The 21,015-nt window shown below is 39.4% G+C and overlaps 1 protein-coding gene across 3 annotated transcripts in view; it reads left to right on the top strand.

Moving 5' to 3' along the window:
* The window catches only part of THSD7B (thrombospondin type 1 domain containing 7B), a 1,246,259-nt gene that overhangs the window by 296,212 nt on the left and 929,032 nt on the right, over positions 1-21,015 (top strand). The window contains exon 1 of one of the 3 annotated variants that reach the window (XM_045164228.1): positions 7,806-8,134. The exons of the other annotated variants lie outside the window; for them this stretch is intronic. The gene's annotated coding sequence lies outside the window, so the exon portion shown is untranslated. Of the gene's footprint in view, positions 1-7,805; positions 8,135-21,015 lie in introns of those variants that run through there. 3 annotated transcript variants of the gene reach the window in all.

Genomic DNA, 21,015 nt, shown 5'->3' with positions numbered 1-21,015 from the left:
GCACACCCGACTCGGACAGTGAGAGAATATGGAAAGGTCCAGTCCTCCAGGTTGGAGGTGGCATGACCCTAAGAGCAGTGTTCTCTTCAAAACTCCAAGATGGGTTGGAGACTTGTGGAGTCTGAAGGTCGGTTTGACTTCTTCTTAGGCCCAGTTCTGCTTCGCCCTTCTTCCTTTCACAGGTGTTGATACCTCAGAAATGTCTTATACCTCAAAGTCCATTTCAGCATCTGCTTCTAGGTAGCTTGAACTTAGAATCAGACAGACTTAGCAGCTCAAACCTTAGACAGGATCCAGGACAGAGGGAGACATGTACAGGTCTTGGATCTGGGAGGGGAAACCAGATCATAATTCTCTGTACAGGCAAGAGATATACCAGAAAAGGGCAAGTCCTTCCAGCGCTGGGACCTTGGACCCATTGTTATGGAGGAGGAGAAAGGAGAGGGGGATTGCAATAGGTGGGTGACTGTGTACAGGGGATTCTGGAAAAGATGAATAACTCAGTTGAAGGTATAATAGTGAGAGTTCTCATGCTTAGTGCAAGAGGTAGTGCAAGAATTTAGGACCAGTCCTGGGTCCTAAACTGTGTTCCAGGGGAGGGCTAGAAGCTGTGATAATAGAAAGAGGTTTTTCTTTTAAACCTAGCAGCATCTGGGGGAACATATTTCACAGTATGCCAGAAAGAGGCATGTGGATTCTAAATAAGCTTTCTAATAAGATTTTGCATACTGGCTCATTTTTTTTTTCTTGCCCCATAAAAACTTTTAATCACAGTAGCATAATTGAACCAGGTAGAAAAAGCCATTGTTTAAATACAAATTATTATTATTTTTTAATTTTCTGGGATTTCACATTAGAAAGCAAGAAAATCAGAAAGGCACAATTATAAGCCATTCCGTAATGGAATGGTGTGCTAACCTATAATGAACTTTGATATAGGAAAGGAGTTGTGTGATAGAACACAAAGGCAAGGTGCGCTTTTTCTGTTTCTTCCAGAGTAGATTTAGGTGTCTGTGAGCATGGATTTATCAGGCTCCTAAAGAAGATAACTATGCTAAAAATGCAAATAGTATTTTATAGCTGTGTTGAGGAAAAGAGGTATCATCAAAAATTATTCCTGAACATTTGGGAGCTTAAATGGAAGGTTCCTACTGATTTCTTGGGATATTATACAACCTGAGGATATGTTGTATACATAGGAGGTGTATTAGGGCCATTGTCATTACTGACCATGGTGGGTGGCCCGAGGAGAGAACTCTGGTGAGTGCAAGAGATGGTCAGACATCCTCCTGTGACTGTCCCTCATCTTAGCCCTGGGAACACTCATTAGATTTCTAAAACCAATTAAAGATACTATATTTTTATCCATGGTGGATACTTATCACCAGGGGTCAAAGCAAGACAGGAACGCCTTCCTGATAAAATGAAGCCCCAGTTGCCATGGCTAGCCGTATCCACAGCAGTCTGGGCTTGAGCTGGGTGGGCTTCACAAGCCATTGTCTTTTCTGATAGAGATCTAAATACAGTGACCAGGGAGATGCCAGGTACTGAGACAAATCTTTGAAAGACAATCTTAGGATTCTCTTTTATGCTTAGTGTTGTGTGGGAAGGGAGCCATAACTAGGCAATGCAATCATTTTGTTCATTAAAGAAATGAAAACACTTTCTGCTGTGGTAATTTTATAATAAACTTTATATATTGCAAGGAGCAGGAGCAACACCCTAGTACCTGCCTGATTTTCTTTAGTTATGAAGCTGATGTTAAATAATCAACATGAGAATTGTTTATAGATGCTCGTGTTTTATTAAAAAGCACTTCGTGATTCCATTTTAACCTTACTTAGTAATTCATCCAGAGTACAAGCTACAAAGACATCGTCATAATTATACATTGAAAATTGCCCTACTAGGATATAACTTTGTTACTCCTATGATGTAGAATTCAGTAAGAATATGACCCATGCTTGGCATTTGGAAAAGAAAATCATGCACTGAAGCCTGGGTTTTATGATACACAAATTTCCATATTAACTTTAGCACAGCATTAGAATTTATTAGCAACTCTCTTTCCTAGTACTCTATTGATGTGCAATAAATATCAATAATAAAAATAATGGTGAAAAGTTGAGATTTCAATTTTTATATGAAAATGAATCCTACTGGATCCGTATGTAGCTATGTAGGTTATTTAGAGTTTATGTAAAGCTTAGTTTGGCCCACAGGAGACGTATTTGAAAGTTTCTGTCTGATATGATTTTCCTGTGTGCATCTGCCTCCCTTTTCCCGACTTTTATTGCTGAATTAAATGTTGGAAGGAAGATGTATTATGAATACATAGTTAGTGTGGATGGAAATAAATGAAATCATTTTGGTTGGGAATAAACCTTTTGGCAAGGAAGCCTGCTACCCTATTTTAAAAAGAGACTCTAGGCCTGGCTAAGGGGCCACCATGCTAATAAACTCAGGGAGAACCAAGAATAAGCCCAGAATGAGAGAGTCCATCTGGAATCTGAGAGTGGATCTTCCATGACAGAAATGAATGTGAATTGAGGTTTTTTCAGTAGTCATGTATGGATGTGAGAGTTGGACTGTGAAGAAAGCTGAGCGCCGAAGAACTGATGCTTTTGAACTGTGGTTTTGGAGAAGACTCTTGAGAGTCCCTTGGACTGCAAGGAGATCCAACCAGTCCATTCTAAAGGAGATCAGCCCTGGGATTTCTTTGGAAGGAATGATGCTAAAGCTGAAACTCCAGTACTTTGGCCACCTCATGTGAAGAGTTGACTCATTGGAAAAGACTCTGATGCTGGGAGGGATTGGGGGCAGGAGGAGAAGAGGACAATATAGGATGAGATGGCTGGATGGCATCACTGACTCGATGGACGTGAGTCTGAGTGAACTCCGGGAGTTGGTGATGGACAGGGAGGACTGGTGTGCTGTGGTTCATGGGGTCGCAAAGAGTCGGACACGATTGAGTGACTGAACTGAACTGAAGAATTCTCTGCAAAGCAATCTTTGGAGTCACCAGGTCTCTTTCTGTTGAGTGGCACTGCAGGCTGGGCGGGGCAAGGATATTCTGGGAGGTGTGGAATGTTTTGTTTCTTAGATCAAATGGGATAGGTATTCCTGGGAGGGGTAATATGCCTTTCAGAGAAAGTCTTGTTGGCCAGTTTGGAATAAACTTAATTTATTTCTGGATTTAGTATTAACTTGGAATTGGTAACCTGTGTGGTTTTCTATATATAGTATATTAATATTCCTTTAAGAGATTTCTCTGTGGTAGGCCCAAGTAAGAGATGTGTGTATGTGATTATCAGCTGACTCTGAGGGGCTCAGAGTCCTTGAACTTAATAGGGTCTCTCTGTCAGTGCCCACATGAGGCCTGACCTAAGTTGCACCTTCAAAACCATGTCAAAGCCACCTCCCTAGTGGTCCTGTGATTAAGACCTTCACTGCAGTGGGTGCGGGTTCAATCAATGGTCAAGGAGCTAAGACCCCACATCCCTTGTGGGAAAAATCCAGAACATAAACAACAGAAGCAATATTGTAGCAAAATCAATAAAGACTTTAAAAGTGGTCCATATGAAAAAAAAAAAAAAAGAAAAATCTTAAAAAAAGAGAAACATGTCAAAGGGCAGGCCAGCAGATCTTTGGCTTTGAGATTCTTGTCTATGACTTTGATTTTTACTTGATGCTGGCAGGTTCTTTTTCCACTCCAGGCTTTTATTTAGTTTGGATGAACACATTAGAAGCAAAACATGTGGAATTCTAATACCACAGAGCCCATCTCCACTCTAGTTGTTTTTTCTTACAGAAAGGCATTTGCTAAGGCTGCCATGTGCATTTGAAAGTTCTTCTCATGACTGGGTTATCAATCATGGGAAAGTACAGAGACCATTATTTGCGGCATCAAAAATGTAAGGAATCTCAGAGGTCTTCTAATCCAGGCTGCCCACCAATGTATGAATTCCTTGCACAGCCTACCTCTGGCCGGAGTGGTCAGGGCACCACAAGTAACACTTGAGATTTGGAAACTGCGATCTCCTACCATGTGACCCAGGGTTCTAGACTGTAACCTGTAGCCCCATCACCTGGAAGTCTTGTGAAGCACACACTCCTGGAGCCACTCCTGTGGCTTTTGAATCAGTAGGCCAGGGATGAGGCCCTCAAATTTGCATTTCTAACAAGTCCCTGAGTGCTGCTGGTATGGAGATGATACTTTGAGAACCAAAAATATAACCTACAGTTTGGATGGTTTCTGAGATTTGAAAATGAACAAAAAAGAACATACAATAAAAAGACATATGCTAAATTAGGTGTACAATATAAATTCTAATAACTTTTTCAAGTATGCTTCTCATTTGACAATCTTAATTTTAGATTTTATTATGTTCCTCTGAATGTATTTGTTGAGAGCAAGGAAGACTTAAGACCTAAGCATTTATCAGATCCTTTTTATTCATCTTTTTGCCAACAAGCAAGTCTGCCAATCATTTGGAGAAAGCTGTAGGGGTATTAGTTATGCAAAGTTTTGTTGAGGATGAAATGTTCTTATTCTCTTGAAAGTTTGTTCAGAGGTACATTAGATTGAACAGGATTTTCAGTGGTTTCAAAATTCATAATTAATTTCTTACTCTGTGATCACAAATTCCCAATTTCTTTTCCTCTTGTCTTGTCCTCTGTCTTCTGGTTTTAGCGAATAGTAACATTGACAACAACAGCAACAAAATAGCAACTGCTATTTATTGAGTGACTGAGTGCTTTTTATTCCGAGCACTTGAATGTATGGGGCATCTGAGTCTTCCAATACTTTTGTAAGTTAAATTTTTCGATGTCTGTTTTCCAGGTGAGGAGACTGATACTAAGACATGTCACAAGACTTTATTTAGAAATGTATGCAATTTGATAGGTTAGGTTGTAAAGACTAGCATTTTCTTTATTACAAAACACGTTTTCCACAAATAATACGTCTAGTTTCTGAAGCACTTTATCTTTGTTTATGTCAGTATTGTTTGAGTGAAGTTTAATATACTCAGATATTGAGCGATGTGATGCTGTGCATTTTATATATGTGAGTTAATTTATTTCTCACTATACCCTGCAAATGAAGTAAAGCTAACCTCTAAGTAAAAATTTAACTTACAAAAGTATTGGGAGACTCAGATGCCCCATACGTTCAAGTGCTCGGAATAAAACCCCTGTCATTCAGTAGAGAGTAGTTGTATTTTGTTGTTGTCGTCGTCAGTGTATTATTTGCTAAAACCAGAGGACAGAGGTCAAGAGGAAGTAATGTGAACCAAATGAAGTAAAGTATACCCTGCAAATGAAGTAAGCTAACCTAATTTTGAGAATGAGAATTTTTAAGCTTCGAGAAAGGGCAAGGGTCCTACCTAAATAATTTGCAGAGCAGTGTTTGAACTCAAGTCTTTCTGGCCCCTAAATCCTTTCGAGAGATACCACAGTCTTTCCGTAAGCCTTGAAATGGTCTTCCTTGAAAGGTTATTAAAGTTGATGACTGTTGCATTGAGTTCCCCTCACTATAGTCAGTCTTACCCATGGGCAGAATAGGAAATTTTGCTGGAGGGATTTGTGGATTATAGAGAAGTCCAGTCTCCACCCTGCCTCTCTGGGAAGCTCTGCCGGGGCTGTTGTTTCTCCATTAGTGTTTCATTAAGTATAAATGCAGCCTTGTTCTCTCTGGTCATCTGTTGCAGGCATGTCCACCCTTGGGAGGGCTGCTGCCGCTAAAACACCCTTCCAGATTGATTTTACTCTCTCCTGAATTAAGCTGAATGGTCTTCAGGAAAAAAATGTTCAGATGTTTTTTGTTACAGAATATGAGAGAAATACAGAAAAATAAAGCAAAAAATATAATGTGTGTATATATCACCCAGCTTTATCAAGTCTTAGTAATTTTTCATACTTGCTTCAGAAGATTTTCTAATACTCTTTTTTTTTTTTAACTTGGAAGTTTCTTATTTTGTTTCAAACCCATTCTTCACCCCTCTGCTGAGTGAGCACTAGGCTTTATTTGATGTTTATAATTCTGATAGGTATTTTTGTTCTATTGCTGCATATATATGCATTTATAAAAATATGTTGTGCTGTTTGATGTTTTTAAACTTTACATGAATTTTTTTTTGCTTCATACATGATTCAGCAACTTGATTTTTCACTTAACCTTATGTATTTGGAGATTTATCTATATTGATAAATGTAATTTTAGTTAATCGATTTTCATGACTCTTTAATGCTGTATTGTATGAGTACACTAAAGGTGATTTATCCATTCTCTTATGGCCATTTAGGTTGATTCCATATTTTGCTATTAAATACAATGATGTAGTAAGGATTGCTTTTTTAATATACAAAAAATTGTATATTTTTCTCTTTGAGTACCTTTGAAAGATTTCTGTAGTATGCTAAAGGAAGATAAGGCAAGTAATTTAAGATAGCTAGAGGTGGAACTGCAGGCACAAAAGGATGATACATCTTTGACTTTCCCAGATAATGCTACTTTTCCAAAAGGATTGTACCAGTGGACACTATCACTAGCTGTGTGTGAGTTCTTTATTACAAGACTATAATATCAGATACATTTTTTTCAGTATGGAAAATATAAAATGATATGTTACTGTGGTTTTAATTTTTATTTTCGTAACTAGTGTTGCTGAACATTTCTTTCATATGTTGTTTGGCAATGGGAAAAGTAGGAGACCCGGGTTCAATCCCTGGGTTGGGAAAAGCCTCTGCAGAAGGGAATGGCAATCCACTCCAGTATTCTTGCCTGAAGAATCCCATGGACAGAGAAGCCTGGTGGGCTACAGTTCATAGGGTTGCACAGAGTCAGACAAGACTGACTCTGAGTATGCAACTGAGTATGCACACATGCAAAAGATGGTTTTACCTCTTTTGAACCAGGAGGAAGAATTATGTTATAGTTAACTATTTGTTTTAAATTCACTAATGCACTGGCATCGATATTTTGTGTTCATTATTACTTATATGCTACATACCGAGTTTATTTTCACTTTTCTTCTTTCTGAAGTGTATTCTTTAATAGTTTAAATTTTTTCTAGTGTTTGCATGTCTAAAACTATATTGATTCAGGGCGATAATTTATTTGGTTATAAAGCTAGATATTTAAATTGATTTTTCCTCAAACATTTAAAGACGTTTCTCCATTAAAAAAAAAACAAACAAACTAAACTGCTGATGAGAACTCTGTTGTTAGAGTAATTGATCCATTATAGATCATCTTTGTTTTAATTCTGAAAATTTATAGTCCTTTAAAATTTGTTGTGTTCTATTGTTTTTTGTGATATATCCAGATATAAATTTATCTTTAATTTCTTGCTTGGACCAAACATATTCTTTTGATATGAAGATTTATGTCTTTCCTAAATTATGTCAAGTTCTCATTTGTTATCCCTGTAAATATTCTTGTCCATCATTCCTTTTATTCTTTTTTTGCAGATATCAGTTGCATGTTATATTGGCCTTCATCCTACCCTCCATGTCTCTTAGCTTCCTTATTGGTGCTATTTTCTCCTTTGTCTTTGTATGGATTCTGGGTGAATTCTTATATACTTTCAGATTAGTGTAGACTAGCATTTAACTCATTGTACTATTAGCTATTGTTCCTTCAAATCATCTTTGAATTCAGTGGCTTGAAACAAAGATCTCTGTAACAACTATGTTGCTTAGACATCTGTAGCACTTGGAAATCAGCTCCCCTTGATTGGGCTCAGCTGGGTTGGGCTGTTTTGCAGGTGTCTCTCATCTTGACCCGGGGAGCCAGAGAGAGATGCTCTTCTCATGATGCTTGTAGAGGTACAAGAAGGCAAGTTAAAGCATTCAAAATTTCTTAAGACTTAGTCTTGCCTCATTTCTAGTGCTTTGTCATGGACAAAGTAATCTTTGTTGCCTGAGCCCAGAGTCAAGGGATGTGGAGATATAATCTGCTTTTATGGGAGGAATTTCCTTAAAATAGAGACTTTGGTCTTTCTGCAAGGAACTAACTTCTGTCAACAACCTGAATAAGTTTCAAGTGGATTTCCCCAGGGCCTCCAGAAAGGAACTCAGCCCTGGTGACACCTTGGTTTTGGTCCTGTGAGCTCTGAAGCAGAGGAGCCAGGTGAGCCAAGCTGTGCTCAGATTTATGACCCAAAGAACTGTGAGATGATGATGGGTGTTGTTCTTAAGCTGCTGAATGTGTGTTAATTTGTTGTATCAATCATATAAAACAAATCTAATCTCCATGCTTTCAATTGTATTCTTTCTATAATAATTTAACATCTTTTAATGTAATATATGTTTGTCTTTATTTCCTCTTTTTACTAGAAGTCTTTTTTATTTTATAAGGGAAAGAATGTCCTGGATAACTTAATTTTTATAGTTATACACAAAATTCTGGAGTTAATTCAGGTTCTATTTGTTGAGATACTGGCTTGTCTTCTTACCATTAAATTTCTTCATTATTTTTGAAATTTTGGTTACAAAACTTTGCAGGTAATTTAACATTTTTAGAAATCGTTTCAACAGAACAGCTAAAAGAAGAGTAGAGGAATGCTTATGTCTTCTTCAGTTTCCCTAAATATGTTAACATTTTGCTGTATTTCTCCCATCCCCCCACCATCTCTCTGTGTGTGTATATATGTGTGTATATATATATACACACACACACACACAAGCCAAGTGAAAAAGTTGGCTTAAAACTCAACATTCAGAATATGAAGGTCATGGCATCTGGTCCCATCACTTCATGGCAAATAGATAGGGAAACAATGGAAACAGCAACAGACTTTATTTTTGGGGGCTCCAAAATCACTGCAGATAGTGACTACAGCTACGAAATTAAAAGACAGTTGGTCCTTGGAAGAAAAGCTATGACCAACCTAGACATCATATTAAAAAGCAGAGACATTACTTTGCCAACAAAGGTCCATCCAGTCAAAGTTATGCTTTTTCCAGGAGTCATGTATGGATGTAAGAGTTGGACTATAAAGAAAGTTGAGAGCCAAAGAATTGATGCTTTTGAACTGTGGTGTTGGAGAAGACTCTTGAGAGTCCCTTGGACTGCAAGGAGATCCAACCAGTCCATCCTAAAGGAAATCAGTCCTGAATATTCATTGGAAAGACTGATGCTGAAGCTGAAACTCCAATACTTTGGCCACCTGATGCGAAGAGCTGACTCATTTGAAAAGACCCTGATGCTGGGAAAGATTGAGGGCAGGAGGAGAAGGGGATGACAGAGGATGAGATGGTTTGGACAACATCACTGACTTGATGGACATGAGTTTAAGCAAGCTCCGAGAGTTGGTGATGGACAGAGAAGGCTGGTGTGCTGCAGTCCATGGGGTCGCAAACGACTGAGCGACTGAACTGAACTGAACTGATATGCACGCACACATGGTCTTTTTCTGACATGATGCACATCATCCCTAAACACCCTGTGTGTGTCTTCCAGAAACGAGGTCATTATCTTATATGACCACTGTATACCACTTCTAACAGGGAATCCACACTTCTTCATTCATTCATCTGTCGATGGACAGTTAGGTTGCTTTCTGTGTCGTGGCTATTGTCACCAGTGCTACAGTGAACACGGGGGGGCATGTGTCCTTTTGAACCATGGTTTTCTCTGGATATCTGTCTAGGAGTGAGATTTCTGGATCATGTGGTAGCTCTGTTTTTAGCTTTTTAAGGAACCTCCATACTGTTCTCCATAGTGGCTGTATCAATTTACATTCCCACCAACAATCTGGAAGGGTTCCCTTTTCTTCACACCTCTCCAGCATTTATTGATGGTAGTGGTAGGCTGCAGTCCATGAGGTTACTAAGAGTCGGACACGACTGAGCAACTTCACTTTGACTTTTCACTTTCATGCATTGGAGAAGGAAATGGCAACCCACTCCAGTATTCTTGCCTGGAGAATCCCAGGGACAGGGGAGCCTGGTAGGCTGCCGTCAATGGGGTCGCACAGAGTTGGACACGACTGAAGTGACTTAGCAGCAGCAGCAGCAGGCTTTTTAAAGATAGGCATTTTGACTGGTGTGAGGTGATATCTCATTGTAGTTTTGATTTGCATTTCTGGGGATATCCTGGACCCAGGGATCAAACCCACTGTCTCATGTCTTCTGCATTGGTAAGTGGGTTCTTTACCACAGTGCCACCTGGTAAGCCCCAGTAATTAGCAGTGTCAAGCATCTTTTCATGTTTTTTTTTTACCATCTGTGTGTCTTCTTTGGAGAAATGTCTATTTAGATCTTTTGCCCATTTTTTAAAAAAAATTACCATCTTAATCTTTTTTGGAGGTATACTGGGTCTTCATTGCTGTGTGAACTTTTCTCTTCATTGCCATGCACAGACTTCTCTTGGCTGTGGCTTCTCTTGTTGCAGAGCACAGAGTCTCGGGTGTGTGAGCTTCATAGTTGTGGTTGTCAGGTTTTGAGCACAGGCTCAGTAGTCGTGGTGCACTTACTTAATTGCCCCATGGCATGTGGGATCTTGCCAGACCAGAATTGGAACCTGTGTCTCCTGTATTAGCAGGTAGGTTCTTTACCACTGAGCCACTAGGGAAGTCCTGCCCATTTTTTGATTGGGCTGCACACTCCCATTATGTATTGTATCACTCTATTTTCTTTCATAGCACGTATCACTCTCAGAAAGATGTCTGTATAAGGATTTATTTACTTCTTAATATCTTCCATATCAGTACAGAGTGGACCCTTGTGGTCTAAAGATAGTTATAGGCATGTTGTAGATTTGTAATAAATGCCTGTCAAATGAAAGACTGAAATATTTCTACATTACTAAGATGGAATCAGACAGAAACTGGGCATTTAGGGAGTTGTATGCTTAGTTGCTCAGCCATGTTCAATGCTTTGTGACCCCATGGACTGTAGCCTGCCACATTCCTCTGGCCATGGGATTTTTCTGGCAAGAATACTGGAGTGGGTTGCCATTTCCTTCTCCAGGGGATCTTCCTGACCCAGGGATCAAACCTGCATCTCCTGTGTCTCCTGCATTGCACACAGATTCTTTATCCTCTGAACCACTGAGAAAGCCCAATTACCTTTTTAACAGACTGAGGCTAGCTCTTGCTTGTTACATTTCACCTAAAAGCTCTTATTATTGCTTGCTGTGTCATGGTTTTTTTCTAAATTTTCTGTGAAATGACTTTTAATGTCAGTGCTAAATCCTCTCTTGAACTTAGGTCAATTTACTTATCTCTTGAAGTGATAGATCACTCAATTACCGTGAGCTTCATATTTGAGTAGTGTTCAGATTCCTATGAATTGTTTTCCTTAAATCTTCATTTTAATACTTTCAGTGAGTGAGAGAGAGAGAAAGAGAGAGAGAGGCAGGGGGATGGGAAGAGAGAGAAAGAGAGAGGAATCCCAAGATTTCAGAAACTACATTTACACATGCCTAATTTTCACTTTTTTTAGAATACAGACCTAGATTGGTTTCTTAATGTGATGTTGCTCTGTTTTGAGTGAATTCATTTCATCTAGCACCAGAAATGTGGCTCATCCTCTGTGAAAAATCACTTGATGTATAAGCATTAAATTAAAATTTCACTTGGGTATATTGATTTTAAATTGTCGCCAATTTGGAAATAGTTCACACAATTATGGGACCAAACAAAATGGCAAGTTCTTGAATTTCCAGAATCAGGCTCTCCTCGTGACGTTTGGCACGTCCTTCCCGGGCTCAGGCTGTTGGGTGGAAGTGCTCTGATCCTGGGGGACTCACATGCCCATGGCATGTCCGTGTTTTCGTTTCCGCTCACTGCAGCAGTTGGTGGCTGAAAGTGAGAGCCACTTGTGTGTCTCTTTCCCTAATCCTGAAAGTGTTAAACCTGATGCCTCTTTTCTAAGTTCTTTTAGGCACACTGTGAACGTTTTCTTCCCGGGGGTTAATTTTGCCCTTGGATCTCTTTCCTAGTCTATATCTCTGAACTGTTTCTACACCTCTGTGAAATCTGCTAGCATAATTATCAAGTGGAGGCAGTATCGTATATCTGCAGGAGTGATTTGTGGTCTACCAGATACGGTTGCTAAATTCATATGGCTCTGACAAACCTCACACAATAATGAAACAGTTTTACAATAATTTGAGGGAGAAAAAGGAGTCTTATCTTTCATAATAATGGTTCTCTATTGTTGAACATGATGTATCATCTTTCCTCTGTCTAAGCTAAACCCTGTCTCCTGCACCTGCAGTTTAAGCCCACTTCTTGCTGTTCTAGCATCTGTAGAGAATAGTGGTTTGCCTCCCTTGTCTATTACCCATTGTATTGCTTGAAGGCGATTATATTTATTCACTGGCTGTCTTCTCTTTTTATTCTGAAATATTTGTGGTTTCTGTAACCTTTTTTCCTAAGCCTAGCATCGAGACTTTTTATTCTGAATGGGAATAGCATTACAAACAGATGTCTTAAAAACATAATTGAGCATAGCATTTGAGGGAAATAATTAACAATTTAAATGAAAAGAGATTTTTATTTAGATATGCTAATTAAAAACAATTTAGAGTGGTGATTATTAAATAAATAGTTCTTTAGGCTTGGGCAGCACATTTTTACTATGTTTTTGGAATATTTTCTTTGGGGCATTGAAAATAATCTAGTTTGAAGAAATCAACAAATAATGAACATTAAAAAATGAATCTATAGATCTATCCAGTTATAATTGTGTCTATTTTGGGAATTTCAGACACACAAAAGTGTGTTTCCTTCCAGACTTTAATTGCTATTGTCATTATCTGTTCAATCCACACAATATAGGGCTAATGGTCCTGTAGTGTTTTTTGTCTATTACCAGATCAACCTTGGGCATCCCATAAAATGCTTAGGTAATATGTCAAAAATATGTTCTTTTATACAATATACGCTATTTAGCTCAGCTGGTAAAGAATCCGCCTGCAATGCAGGAGACCTGGGTTCAATCCCTGGGTTGAGAAGATCCCCTGGAGAAGGAAACAGCTACCACTCCAGTATTCTGGCCTGGAGAATTCCACGGACTGTATAGTCCGTGGAGTTGCAGAGTTGGACACAACTGAGCGATTTTCATACACATACACACTGTGTTTGACAGCAGCTTCTGCTAATGCTGTGCTTTATTTATATGACCTATAACAGTGAGGCCAGTGTGATCATGTAGCTTCATGAGTCCAATCCATTTGTTGTTATTTTTATACTCCTTTTCAGTATGTGTTAGAATGCTACACTGGGAAATTGGCCTAATATTTCCAGGTGATGGAGTACCCTTTTCCCTCCCATTATCCGAATTACTCTTGCTACCTGGAGTGCAAATGGGGAAAAAAAAAAAAAAAAAACTCAGGCTGTTGTCCCATAATATCTTCCCATAGTGTGCTCTTATTGAATTATTTCCAGGTGGATGCGACAGATGTTCATCAAGTCGCTCCCAGCTTCCACTGTTAATTGAACCATAATGGGAATGACAGCAGGGAAGGACAAATTACCCGAGTAGAGATACAATTTGAACTCTGCATTTGTATGACCTCCCTGGAAACGGGTTGGGCTGACAACTCCTTCTTTCACATGCATGGAAAGAAATGTGAGAGTTTCAGCTACATACATATCAACAAACTAATGTCCTCTGAAATTAGTAGTGTTTTACAGTTGACACTTGTTATCAATCAGCTTGTTATTTATTTAAATATAATGTGCCAACAGGTTACTAAACCAGGAGCCCTCAGTCCTAACTATGAATCATGGCTTTAGAGAAGTCACTTAATCGTGATGAACTATGATTTCATTTCCAGAAAGAGTCAGTATTTTCTATTTTAAAGTGTCTGAAAGGAGGCTGTCACATGCTTGTGAATAATTTTTGTAAGCAGATAAGGACTATGCATGGGCCTATTTTAAAAGCCATTTTAACTGAAATTAAAATTTTTCCAGTCACATAATTATATTTGGTGCCAAAGATGGACTAATGTCAGGGAAGTTAACAAACATTGTATAGATTGATAGGCTAATAGATGGCCATTACAGCAGCAGCAGAGGAGGGCGCAACCACATTCGTGGAGAATAGAATTTACAGAGTTCCTAGAGACAAGCTCAGAGGCAGGGTAAGTGGCAGTTACCAAGTAAAATGAGGGAGAAAGGTACTGATTGGAAGGTTGGTGTGGTCCTGAATGTAGACCTGCCTGTGGGCGGTGCTGAGAGACAAGACTGAATAGTCAAGTATATGCAGTCCCAGAAAGTTTTTTAATATTTCTTGGAAATAGTCATCTTACAAACTCTTTGGTATTTTTCTTAAGGGGAGCGGTATGACTCTAAAAGAGAAGACCAGAACTGAATATGTCAGGAAATGAAAGGAAGGGAGTATTTCGACACATTAGTTGAACTGTGGTGGGAATGACAGCAGGGATGGACCTTCAGTTTGCCTGTTGTGACCAATGGATGAAGAGAGAAGCGAGAGAAACAAATCATGCTGGGAAGCAGAGTGGGAAGAGTTAAGTGTGGAGCCTAGTTTAAAATTGGAGTGGATTAAAGAAGATGCTTCATGTTTTATGTGAGGAGTGGAGGATCTTGGAAGGTCAGGGAAGTCAGATGGGAGATAACGTAGACGAGATGGAGATGTGAGTGGAAGGAGCACATTATTGTTGATGGGGGACCTGGTGCCATCCTTGGTCTCCTCTCCTCACTTTTGTTACCTTGGTGACATCATCCAACCTCACACTTTAAAAAAATTGAAAAAAGCATTGCCTATCTACTACTATCATTGTTTTAAAAAGATTGATTTCTTTACTTTTACATTTATTTTTGGCTGTGCTGGGTCTTCATTGCTGCACATGAGCTTTTTCTAGTTGTGGCAAATGGGAGCTACTCTTCATTTCTATGCATGGGCTTCTCATTGTGGTGGATTTTCTGGTTGCAGAGCTAGGCTTTAGGGAACGTGGGCTTCAGTAGTTGGGACTTGGAGTCTCCAGACTGTGGTGCACAGGCTCAGTTGTTCCATGGCATATAGAATCCTCACAGACCAGGGATCAAACCCATGTTTGATTGGCAGGTGGATTCTTAACCGCTGCACCACCAGAGAAGTCCTCAACCTCTCACTTCTTTTAATGCCTTCCAAATATCACCAGCTCAGTGCTCTTCCCTGAACCACAGATTTATAATTTCCTAGTTGTCATTTCTACTTGGATCCGTAAGAAGCATTTCAATCTTAACATCCAAAACTGAACTTTGACATCCCTCCTACTTCACCTTTGCTCCTCTCACATCCCAGCCTTCCCTCTCTATTAGTAACACATTGTTTGTTAAGTTGCTCCTGCCCATAATCTTGGAGTCATCCTTGATTCTTTTCTTTTACAGACATCTAATCTGTCAGCAAATCTCATTGCCACTGCCTTCAGAATGTTCTAGAACTTGACTTATCCTTACCGTCTTTCATCATAACTTCCTCATATCCAGTCCCCCTGTTTCTATATGTTCCCCTCCTGCAATCTTTCTCAACACACCCACTGGAGAGATCCTGTTGAAATGTAAGTCACATCATGGCACTCTTCTGTTCAAAACACTTCTGTGACTCCCCACCTCTCTCTTAGAAAAGCCACCTTGGTTGAAGGGTTCTCTTGATGTCCTATACTCATTATGTTACTTTTCTAGCATCGTTTCCTCTATTTCTCCTCTGGCTTCCTTTACTCCAGCTTCACTGGCTTCCTTCAAGGACCTTGGAAGTTACTGATCCTTCTGCCTAGAACACTGTTTTCCCGTTATCTGCATAGCTCAGCTTATCTGCTTTAAGTTTGTTTTGTTTACAGCTATATCTCTAGCACCAAGACAATACTTGTATGAAGTAGGTACTCACTATATTTTGAGAGAATGAAATTATTTTGAGTTAGGAGACGTGCCCACAGGCTAATGATTTGGGTAGCATGGGAGGGATTTACTAGAGAAGTGAGATGGCCCTGTTCTAACACATATAGGAGGCAAGACCTGGCATAGAAACATTTTGTGAGCAACAGAGGTCTAATTTTAGAATCTCATTATTCTGTGGTTTGTCTCCTATATGGTTTATTCCACTTACCTGTCAGCCTATGAATTGTCTTTGGATTTTTATTCAGTTCCTATTTATTGAGCATATCTTTTGTGTTAAGATCTGATGAGGACAGGGGCTCAAGGAATTGTATCTCATTGAAGACAATCCCACAGTAATCCTGTTCATTAGGTTTTATTATTCTCATTTTGCAGGACAGGTGGAAAGAGAGGTTCAGATGGATGAAGGGACTTGATCAGAATCACAGAGTAATCCAGTGATGGAATGAGGACTTGTGGTCCTCATTTGAGACTCAAAGTACTCACCTTTGAGTCAAGTTCACCCCTCTTTGCAGTCTTTGATCCATCAGTAGTAAAATGTAGTGTCTCTTCTCTCAAAGTCATTGTCACTTACTTTCCTTTTTCTTCCTCCTTTCAGGGACGAGATCTAGAAGAACAGAAAGAACCTAAGTGTATTAATCATTATTGCTGTATAACAAATTTCTCCAAGGTTGAAAAAGTTTAAAACAAGTATTCATATTTATTGCCTCAGTCTCTGTAAGTTGGGAATCTGGCCCAGGGTCTTTGATGAGGTTGCATTGAGGACTTCAGCTGGGGCTTTAGTCAGCTAAAAGCTTGAGAAGGGCTGGATGGTCTGCTTCCAAGGGGACTCACACATATGCCCAGCACATTACTGCTGTTCGTTTTCAGGAGGACTCAATTTCTTGCCACCTGGACACAATAGGATTGCTGGAATATCCTTATGACGTGGCACTTGGTGTTCCTCAGGTGAACAATCTAGAGAGCTTAAGGCAAAAGCTGCAGTGTCTTTTATGCCCTAGCCTAGGAAGTCACCCTCCTTCACTCTCACAATTTCCTATTTACTGTGAGAGTGTATGAATACCAGGAGATAAGAATAGGAGGCTGTCTTGGGGCCTGGCATCCACAGTCTTCCATAGTCCTATGTCCCCACGTGCAAAATGCATTCCCCACTATCTTGGTCCCCCAAAGTCTCATGTTACAGAGCATCAGCTCAGTGTCCAAAATCCCATCTTCTAAGTTAGGTCTAGGTATTATTGCTATTATTCCACAAAATTTTGCTGTATTAGGTCCCCCCATACTTGTCAGGTCATTTTTTTCCCTCAGCTTTGCTAGACATTGAACATTTAATAAGCATGGATTAATTGTCTCTCTCTGCTAGGCAGTATGCTGGGCAGATTATCATGGTGGAGCTCCCAAGCTAATGGCTGAAAGAGATGTCTAAAGGATTATTGTACAGCATACCATGGGATCATAAATAGGGAGAAAGTGACTCTGCCCAGATGTGCTGGAGAAGATCCCACAGATGAAGTGCCATTTGTTCTATCCCTTTGTGCTGCAGAAAAGTTCATTAAGTCATCAAGTAAAAAAGAGAATTTTATCTGGAAGATGCAACATAAGCAAAACTGCTTCTTCTTCCTCCTGAGTATGAGAAGACTACTAGACCTAGTCCTTAGCTTCCTACTCTTTCTGTACTTGAAGAGCTGGCCTGATTTTCTGTTTCTGGACTTGAATACCAATTTTAACAGGCCCGATTTTCCAGATCACCTCTCTAAGTTGGATCCCTCTCAGCTCTACTTCTCCAGCTCCCCAGTAGATGCTATAGCTTGAATGTAACATCATTATATTAAAGTCATGACAAAGCAAAGCTTGTCATCACTTTCCTTTACCAACTTCTTCCAACTCTATTTCTCATCTTGAGACCTCATTGCTACCTATGGCCACTTCTTCTGTCAGTTCGCACTTCATTTGTCTCATCTCTTGCTGCCTTTCCATTTTTCTCTTTCTGTAGTGGTCTCTCTGAAGCTCCAGCAGGTCTTCTTCACATGCGAGTTACTGCCAGAATCTTCTACTTTGAGTTCATCTTCTTTAATCTGCCCTAAATATTGCTGTCCGTTATATCCCAAAGTACAGTGTTAAGTTGTTTCCTCTTGGAGAAACACTTGATCACTTCACCATTGCCTATTGAGTAAAATCAGAAGCTTTTATATTTCAGATCATTTACCTTGTAGTCAATCTGTTTCTAAAGCTTCACCCCCAATATCAGTACAAGACTTCATGCCATTCCCTTGCTTGAAATTCCATGTATTGTCCCATGTTTCAGTTTTTTAAAATATCTACCCATGTTTCAAATTTTCCTCCTTGAAGTCACCCTGGAAACACTGAGGATGCTTTTTGTCTGTAATGGGAAATTGGCACTTCACTCACTATATGTTGGGTAATTGTAATTCCTTGGTGAACATGCTAGGAGGGGCCTTATGCAACCCTTCTTGTTTTCACTTGAGTCCAGTACTCTTCCTTTGTCTCTACATTCGGGTATTTATTAAATATTTTATGATGACATTCTTTACTATGAAATACTGTGTTAGAGAGTCTTCCCTTGTGGCTCAGCTGGTAAAGAATCTGCCTGCAATGTGGGAGACCTGGGTTTGATCCTTAGGTTGGGAAGATCCCTGGGGAAGAGAAAGGCTACCCACTCCAGTATTCTGGCCTGGAGAATTCTGGGGTCGCAAAGAGTCGGGCACAACTGAGTGACTTTCACTTCACTGTGTTAGAGTAGGAACAGAATCCTGAGGTCCTGTTCACTGTGTTGCTGAGATGTAATATCATGGAGTTACGTTTGTGTCAGATTTTAACAGCGTTCAGGGGACCATCCAGATGCTTTTGTGCTAGAATTCATGTAATATTAAGTGAAATCAGCTGGCAGTTGGCTGGGGGAAGTGACTATGGTAGAATTTGGCCTCAATTTTCTGACTTGCCAGCCAACTGGAGCACAGAATGTTGGGAAAAGATATTATAGTGGATTTGGGTTGGCTAAGGAGACTAGGAAGTGGGTCCCATGGCTGGCTGTAACTATGAGGAGTGGGAAAGGAGAGCAGAAGGGGTAGACATGTTGATCTCTGATTCTAAGCTTTCATTATTGAGCCCAGAATTGCCTTCAACACAAATAAATCAAACTGAGATTCCCTTCTTGAAAGAGGCAAATCTTCTCCATTTATTTTAATTTTCATGATAAAAGATATAAAAGTTATCCTGCAACAAGCCTTGATTATTTCCATGGGATCATAAAACCGAAGGGTCTGCTTCCTTTCTTGCTCGAGGCCATTTCCATTAAAAGTTGATGGTAACTGTGTTAAGATGCACTTTGTGAAGCACATAGGAGTGGGGAGCACATCCCCTCTTTGCTACCTGGGGAGGAATGGCTACACGGGGAGACAGCACTATTTTAAAATAGTCATTAAACTTTCTTTTGCAGCAGATTATTTTTCTTCCTGGGAAAAACATGGTTTCGTTGACAAATTGCCAAAATCCACACAGTGCAGTGAAATGGCCTGGCTGAGCTGGCTTCTTCAAATAGGCACCAGATGCTTATTAAGCACTCAATATACTCTCCAAGTTGTGCCTCATTTGGTGTTGGGTACATGCAAAGTATTCTCCAGGTTTTCTTTCAAAAACCTGTAAAATAAAGGTAGTCTGAATTGCATACCTTAATTACATTTTTTAAAAGCATGAGTAAGTAAGGAGACAAAGAGGAATAAAATCTCTCATGTTTCTACCACTTAAATACAACTAACATTCTTCATGTGTTTTTTTTTTTTCTGAAAAAAATGTAATGCATACATTTTCCGTCATCATTTTAGTTACATATAATAAATATTAAAGTTTTTAAAAACATATCATATGCACAGTTTCCATATTTATACCCTTCTTAACAGCATGATATGGTTTTGAGACAATGTAACAGTTTTAATCATTTCTTTTGAGTAAACATTTAGGTTACTGTCTTTCTAATTAACATTAAACATGTTTCTAATTAATGTTAATAATAATCCCTGGTAAGAATACTTCTGTGCACAACTTCCCCCGCTGTTTCTGGGCCAGTGGTTCCCCCACCCAAATCCCCTTTACATGGCCGGCGACCGTGGTTCTGGGTGCCAGTGGCTCACAGCCCTGTCCTTTTCCAGAGAACTGACCTTCACCTTCTGGAGACATGTCTGGATAGAGAGTTCATATTGGTGAAGGATGTGGAAACCAAGAATAATGGGGAGTAGTTGAAAGAGCTGGACATGTTTAGCCTAGAAAAGAGGAAAATCGAGTTTTGTCTTGTTGCAGACAGATGAGATATCCTTTAGCTATAACTGCATAGGGAAGAATTAAGATTGAAAGCTTTAGATAAGGAAAGAACAACTATTCTGGGTTGAGACACATGTCCTAGTAATTGGAGCTATCCCAAAATGGAATGGGTTGCTTTGTAGGGCATTGAATTAATTCCCTGTCACTGAAAATATTGAGTTACTGCTAAGAGTATTTGAGAAGGTTTGAGTTATAGAATCTCTTCCAACTTCCTTTTAATTCTTTGACCTTTGTAAGTGTCAGTACTATTAATATTCTTTTACATGTTTCAGCATTGATTTTAGCATCCATTTTTTTGTGTTTGTGAGCTAGAAGGTGCAAGAAAAGTTGCTTTCCAGGAAGAGGAGAAGCAGGTGTATAGAACACTAGTGGCATATATTGGAAATTGTCAAGGGCCTGTGAGATCATCAGTTAACAAGTGATGTCATCACTGGAAGCTGACATCACCAGTTTGAAGTGGTGTTCCTCTCTTAAGACTATTGATCCTATGTAAATGTCAGTCTGCTTTTTAAAATAGTGTCAAAGATTTGTTGGAGTGAATCACCTCCCCTTATATAGGCTTAGTGAACACCCACAACCTTTGACAATGAAGATTTCTAAAGCAGATGGTGGATTAAAGTACATCTGTGGCCACAGAACAAAGTGATACAAATGACCCACAGGTGACATATTATTCTACTTGTTGTCTCATTAATGTACAATTCCACCTGAGTATGATTTGATCAGCTTGGATGATGACCTTTATCCTCTGCTTCACTCCAAAATATTAACACCTATGGAGTGAGTGTGGTTGTCACTTTTCCAGTGACACGACCAACAGGTTGAAATGGAG

The sequence above is a fragment of the Bubalus bubalis genome, chromosome 2 (assembly GCF_019923935.1).
Source record: "Bubalus bubalis isolate 160015118507 breed Murrah chromosome 2, NDDB_SH_1, whole genome shotgun sequence".
Lineage (NCBI taxonomy): Eukaryota > Metazoa > Chordata > Mammalia > Artiodactyla > Bovidae > Bubalus > Bubalus bubalis.
The sequence above is the reverse complement of the archived record's forward strand: the minus strand, read 5'-3'. Positions and strand labels throughout refer to the sequence as shown.